A 6000-nucleotide genomic window follows, 5' to 3' on the forward strand; every position below is an offset into this window, starting at 1 on the left:
AATTGGAATCCATGCATATTCATTACGTCCATTCCTAATATAACATCCTCTTCGATGTCAGCAACTATAACAGTATGGACGAACTTTTCTGCTCCAATTCCCAATTGTACCTGGATTTCTCCATGAATGTTAGCATTTTCACCTGTAGCGGTCCGAAGTCGCAACCTCGTTGGTAACAGTTTCTTTCGGCTGTTTATAACTGTCGGGCGTATAATGGTTCTGGTCGCTCCGGTATCCACCAACAACGTATGCTTTTTACCATTTATGTCTCCATCTACATATACACTATCTTCACGACATTTCAAAGAAGCTATTAGTATGAGAGGGTCTTTGGAAAAGTTCCGGGTCGAAGCTGCCCCCCTAAGGTTGACTCGTTCTGGTTTTCCTGATGGTGAGTTTCTTGATTTTATGGTCTTCTTTTTCTTGCATGTCATGCTTTTCATCAAATTAAAGAGCTGGTCAAGTTTATCTTCATCTCCTTCCTCTTTTACAGTCCTAACTTTACTGTAACCGCCAGAGGCCTGCGTAGCTGACTCGTATTCGAGGGCGGCGGATAAAACATCAACCAGCGTCTTGTGACGAGCTAATCGTAGTGTTCTCTGCATTTCATGATCACGAAGACCATCAATAAACGTTTGAACGGCCAATTTTTCCATCATGTCTTCGGGAGCTGTTGGATAAGCATATCGTACTAATCTGGCAATATCTACCTCATATTCTTGAAGAGCCTCATCTTTCTTCTGTCTACGATTTTTAAGCTGTGACTGATATACACGCTCCAAATGTTCGTGGCCATATCGCATATTTAACCTCTTCTTCAGTTGTTCGAAATCATCGGTCTCCTCTACGGCTATGGTCTGAAGCACATCTAAGGCATCTCCTCGAAGAGCGATAGTCAGGTTTACAGCCTTTTCTTTTTCAGACCATCCATTTGCTCTTGCGGCTGATTCGAATTGTTTCATGTAGTTGTTCCATGATGATTTTCCGTCGAAAGTTGGGACTTTAACATGAATAGAACCTCCACTTCCTTCAAATTTCGGCCGTGTCTCCAACTTAAATTTCGTCTCGTCTTCTTTTATCTCCACTGTAATCGGATTGTTACCTCTCTCTGCTGTCCCTGTTTCTTCCATCTTCCTTTCCATCTCTTTAATCTTTTCTTCGAAGGCTAACATATCGGCAGCAACTTGGTTTTTTAACGAAGATATTCTATCCTCCAGGGCAGACATCTCAGAAGTGACTTTGCTTTCTAAAGAAGCGATGTCGCCGGAAACTTTCGAAATATCGCCAGAAACTTTGTTCTCTAATTTCGAAATCGACGAGATGACAGCATCATGTTTGTCTTCAAATATATAAGTCTCTGGATCTAGTCCTTCTTCTAGCAAAGCGTTCTTTAGTCGTTGGACTAACTCAGCCTTTTTTCCGGTAGAAGCTAATTCTCTGTCTTCTAGATGTCTTCTTAAAGTAGTCACTGTCAGCTCATAAATCGTCGTCATTTTCACAATTTATTTTATATTCACTTGTATTATTATTATAAGTCTAATTTATGTTCGATCTCACTCTGACACCATTTGTTGTGAATTTATTAAAAGGTTCAATATTTATAACACTTACGGATTTAATTTATTTCTTTATTTATATTAACTTATCTGACAATAATTTATATATCCGTACGTACAAATTCGCGAGCGCGGGTCTTGAGTATTAACTAACTCTCCATATAAAAAATGTTGTATTTATATACGAAATCCTGATATACTGGAATAGTCGAGAACATCAAGTTGGAGAATTCACCATAATTTGAATCTAGACTTCCACCGAAATTTCTACAATAAAACAGAATAATTAGTCATAAAAGTTAGGCCAGTATATTTATCGTAACAGTACAAAAGATTTACCGATCTCGACAAGAGGCGGGGCGATTCAAACAAGTGTGGCCTACAACTGAAGCATTCGCAGGAAAAAAGTCAGCCCAAGTGAGGTCTTTTCTACTACTTCTAGTACGTTTAATTACATAAAATGTTAGCCATATCCTAACAACATTTAAGGTAAGGATTACTTTTTTTCTATTTTTAATATATGACAAACCAGAACACTGATTAACCAGAGGAAATGTTTATGTCCAGTGTCGAAATATCATGGTTTATTTGCTTTTACATTTTCATCAACTTGGGTGTAATATTTTTTAAATAATATTTTGCCCATTTTGGTGAAAGTATGTGAAAGTAGTTATCATCTTATGAAGAAAAACTTCTGATTATTAACTGCATGATTTATAAAATTTAAAATTTTTTATTTTAATACTATGTTAAGCAATTTTACATCTATCCCTTTTTTATTTCACATGTTAAAAGTTTTCTACATCTATCGTTTGTTATATATAATATGTTAAGACAACTTCTTTATAGCATAAAAGAAGAATATTAGGTACAAAAGATTTACCGATCTCGACAAGAGGCGGAGCGCTTGAAACAAGCGTGGCCTACAACTCAAGCATTCGCAGGAAAAAAGTACGCCAAGTGAGGTCTTTTCTACTACTTCTAGTACGTTTAATTACATAAAATGTTAACCATATCCTAACAACATTTAAGGTAAGGATCGATTTTTTTTATTTGTAATATATGACAAACCAGAACACTGATTAACCAGAGGAAATGTTTATGTCCAGTGTCGAAATATCATGGTTTATTTGCTTTTACATTTTCATCAGTTTGGGTGTGACTTTTTTTAAATAATGTCAAGCCCCTTTTGGTGAAGTATGTGAAAGTAGTTATCTTTTTATGAAGAAAAACTTTTTATTATTAACCGCATGATTTATACAATTTAAAATTTTTGATTTTAATATTAAGTTAAGCAATTTTACATCTATACCTTTTTTATTACACATGTTAAATGTTTTCTACATCTATCATGTGTGATACATAATGTGTTTAGACAACTTTTTTATAGCATAAAAGAAGAATATTAAGTACAAAAGATTTACCGGTCTCGACAAGAGGCGGAGCGCTTCAAACAAGCGTGGCCTACAACTGAAGCATTCGCAGGAAAAAAGTCAGCCCAAGTGAGGTCTTTTCTACTACTTCTAGTACGTTTAATTACATAAAATGTTAGCCATATCCTAACAACATTTAAGGTAAGGTTTACTTTTTTTATTTGTGATATATGACAAACCAGAACATTGATTAAGCAGAGGAAATGTTTATGTCCAGAGTCGAAATATCATGGTTTATTTGCTTTTACATTTTCATCAACTTGGGTGTAATATTTTTTAAATAATATTTTGCCCATTTTGGTGAAAGTATGTGAAAGTAGTTATCATCTTATGAAGAAAAACTTCTGATTATTAACTGCATGATTTATAAAATTTAAAATTTTTTATTTTAATACTATGTTAAGCAATTTTACATCTATCCCTTTTTTATTTCACATGTTAAAAGTTTTCTACATCTATCGTTTGTTATATATAATATGTTAAGACAACTTCTTTATAGCATAAAAGAAGAATATTAGGTACAAAAGATTTACCGATCTCGACAAGAGGCGGGGCGCTTCAAGCAAGTGTGGCCTACAACTGAAGCATTCGCAGGAAAAAAGTCAGCCCAAGTGAGGTCGTTTCTACTACTTCTCTTACGTTTAATTACATAAAATGTTAGCCATATCCTAACAACATTTAAGGTAAGGATCGATTTTTTTTATTTGTAATATATGACAAACCAGAACACTGATTAAGCAGAGGAAATGTTTATGTCCAACGTCGAAATATCATGGTTTATTTGCTTTTACATTTTCATCAATTTGGGTGTGATATTTTTTAACTAATATCTTGCTCATTTTGGTGAAAGTATGTGAAAGTAGTTATCATCTTATGAAGAAAAACTTCTGATTATTAACCGCATGATTTATAAAATTTAAACTTTTTTATTTTAATACTATGTTAAGCAATTTTACATCTATCCCTTTTTTATTTCACATGTTAAATGTTTTCTACATCTATCGTTTGTTATATATAATATGTTAAGACAACTTCTTTATAGCATAAAAGAAGAATATTAAGTACAAAAGATTTACCGATCTCGACAAGAGGCGGGGCGATTCAAACAAGTGTGGCCTACAACTGAAGCATTCGCAGGAAAAAAGTCAGCCCAAGTGAGGTCGTTTCTACTACTTCTCTTACGTTTAATTACATAAAATGTTAGCCATATCCTAACAACATTTAAGGTAAGGATTACTTTTTTTCTATTTGTAATATATGACAAACCAGAACACTGATTAACCAGAGGAAATGTTTATGTCCAGTGTCGAAATATCATGGTTTATTTGCTTTTACATTTTCATCAACTTGGGTGTAATATTTTTTAAATAATATTTTGCCCATTTTGGTGAAAGTATGTGAAAGTAGTTATCATCTTATGAAGAAAAACTTCTGATTATTAACTGCATGATTTATAAAATTTAAACTTTTTTATTTTAATACTATGTTAAGCAATTTTACATCTATCCCTTTTTTATTTCACATGTTAAAAGTTTTCTACATCTATCGTTTGTTATATATAATATGTTAAGACAACTTCTTTATAGCATAAAAGAAGAATATTAAGTACAAAAGATTTACCGATCTCGACAAGAGGCGGGGCGATTCAAACAAGTGTGGCCTACAACTGAAGCATTCGCAGGAAAAAAGTCAGCCCAAGTGAGGTCTTTTCTACTACTTCTAGTACGTTTAATTACATAAAATGTTAGCCATATCCTAACAACATTTAAGGTAAGGATTACTTTTTTTCTATTTGTAATATATGACAAACCAGAACACTGATTAACCAGAGGAAATGTTTATGTCCAGTGTCGAAATATCATGGTTTATTTGCTTTTACATTTTCATCAACTTGGGTGTAATATTTTTTAAATAATATTTTGCCCATTTTGGTGAAAGTATGTGAAAGTAGTTATCATCTTATGAAGAAAAACTTCTGATTATTAACTGCATGATTTATAAAATTTAAACTTTTTTATTTTAATACTATGTTAAGCAATTTTACATCTATCCCTTTTTTATTTCACATGTTAAAAGTTTTCTACATCTATCGTTTGTTATATATAATATGTTAAGACAACTTCTTTATAGCATAAAAGAAGAATATTAAGTACAAAAGATTTACCGATCTCGACAAGAGGCGGGGCGATTCAAACAAGTGTGGCCTACAACTGAAGCATTCGCAGGAAAAAAGTCAGCCCAAGTGAGGTCTTTTCTACTACTTCTAGTACGTTTAATTACATAAAATGTTAGCCATATCCTAACAACATTTAAGGTAAGGATTACTTTTTTTCTATTTTTAATATATGACAAACCAGAACACTGATTAACCAGAGGAAATGTTTATGTCCAGTGTCGAAATATCATGGTTTATTTGCTTTTACATTTTCATCAACTTGGGTGTAATATTTTTTAAATAATATTTTGCCCATTTTGGTGAAAGTATGTGAAACTAGTTATCATCTTATGAAGAAAAACTTCTGATTATTAACTGCATGATTTATAAAATTTAAAATTTTTTATTTTAATACTATGTTAAGCAATTTTACATCTATCCCTTTTTTATTTCACATGTTAAAAGTTTTCTACATCTATCGTTTGTTATATATAATATGTTAAGACAACTTCTTTATAGCATAAAAGAAGAATATTAGGTACAAAAGATTTACCGATCTCGACAAGAGGCGGAGCGCTTGAAACAAGCGTGGCCTACAACTCAAGCATTCGCAGGAAAAAAGTACGCCAAGTGAGGTCTTTTCTACTACTTCTAGTACGTTTAATTACATAAAATGTTAACCATATCCTAACAACATTTAAGGTAAGGATCGATTTTTTTTATTTGTAATATATGACAAACCAGAACACTGATTAAGCAGAGGAAATGTTTATGTCCAACGTCGAAATATCATGGTTTATTTGCTTTTACATTTTCATCAATTTGGGTGTGATATTTTTTAACTAATATCTTGCTC

This window comes from Diabrotica undecimpunctata, chromosome 11 (assembly GCF_040954645.1).
Source record: "Diabrotica undecimpunctata isolate CICGRU chromosome 11, icDiaUnde3, whole genome shotgun sequence".
NCBI classification, from domain to species: domain Eukaryota; kingdom Metazoa; phylum Arthropoda; class Insecta; order Coleoptera; family Chrysomelidae; genus Diabrotica; species Diabrotica undecimpunctata.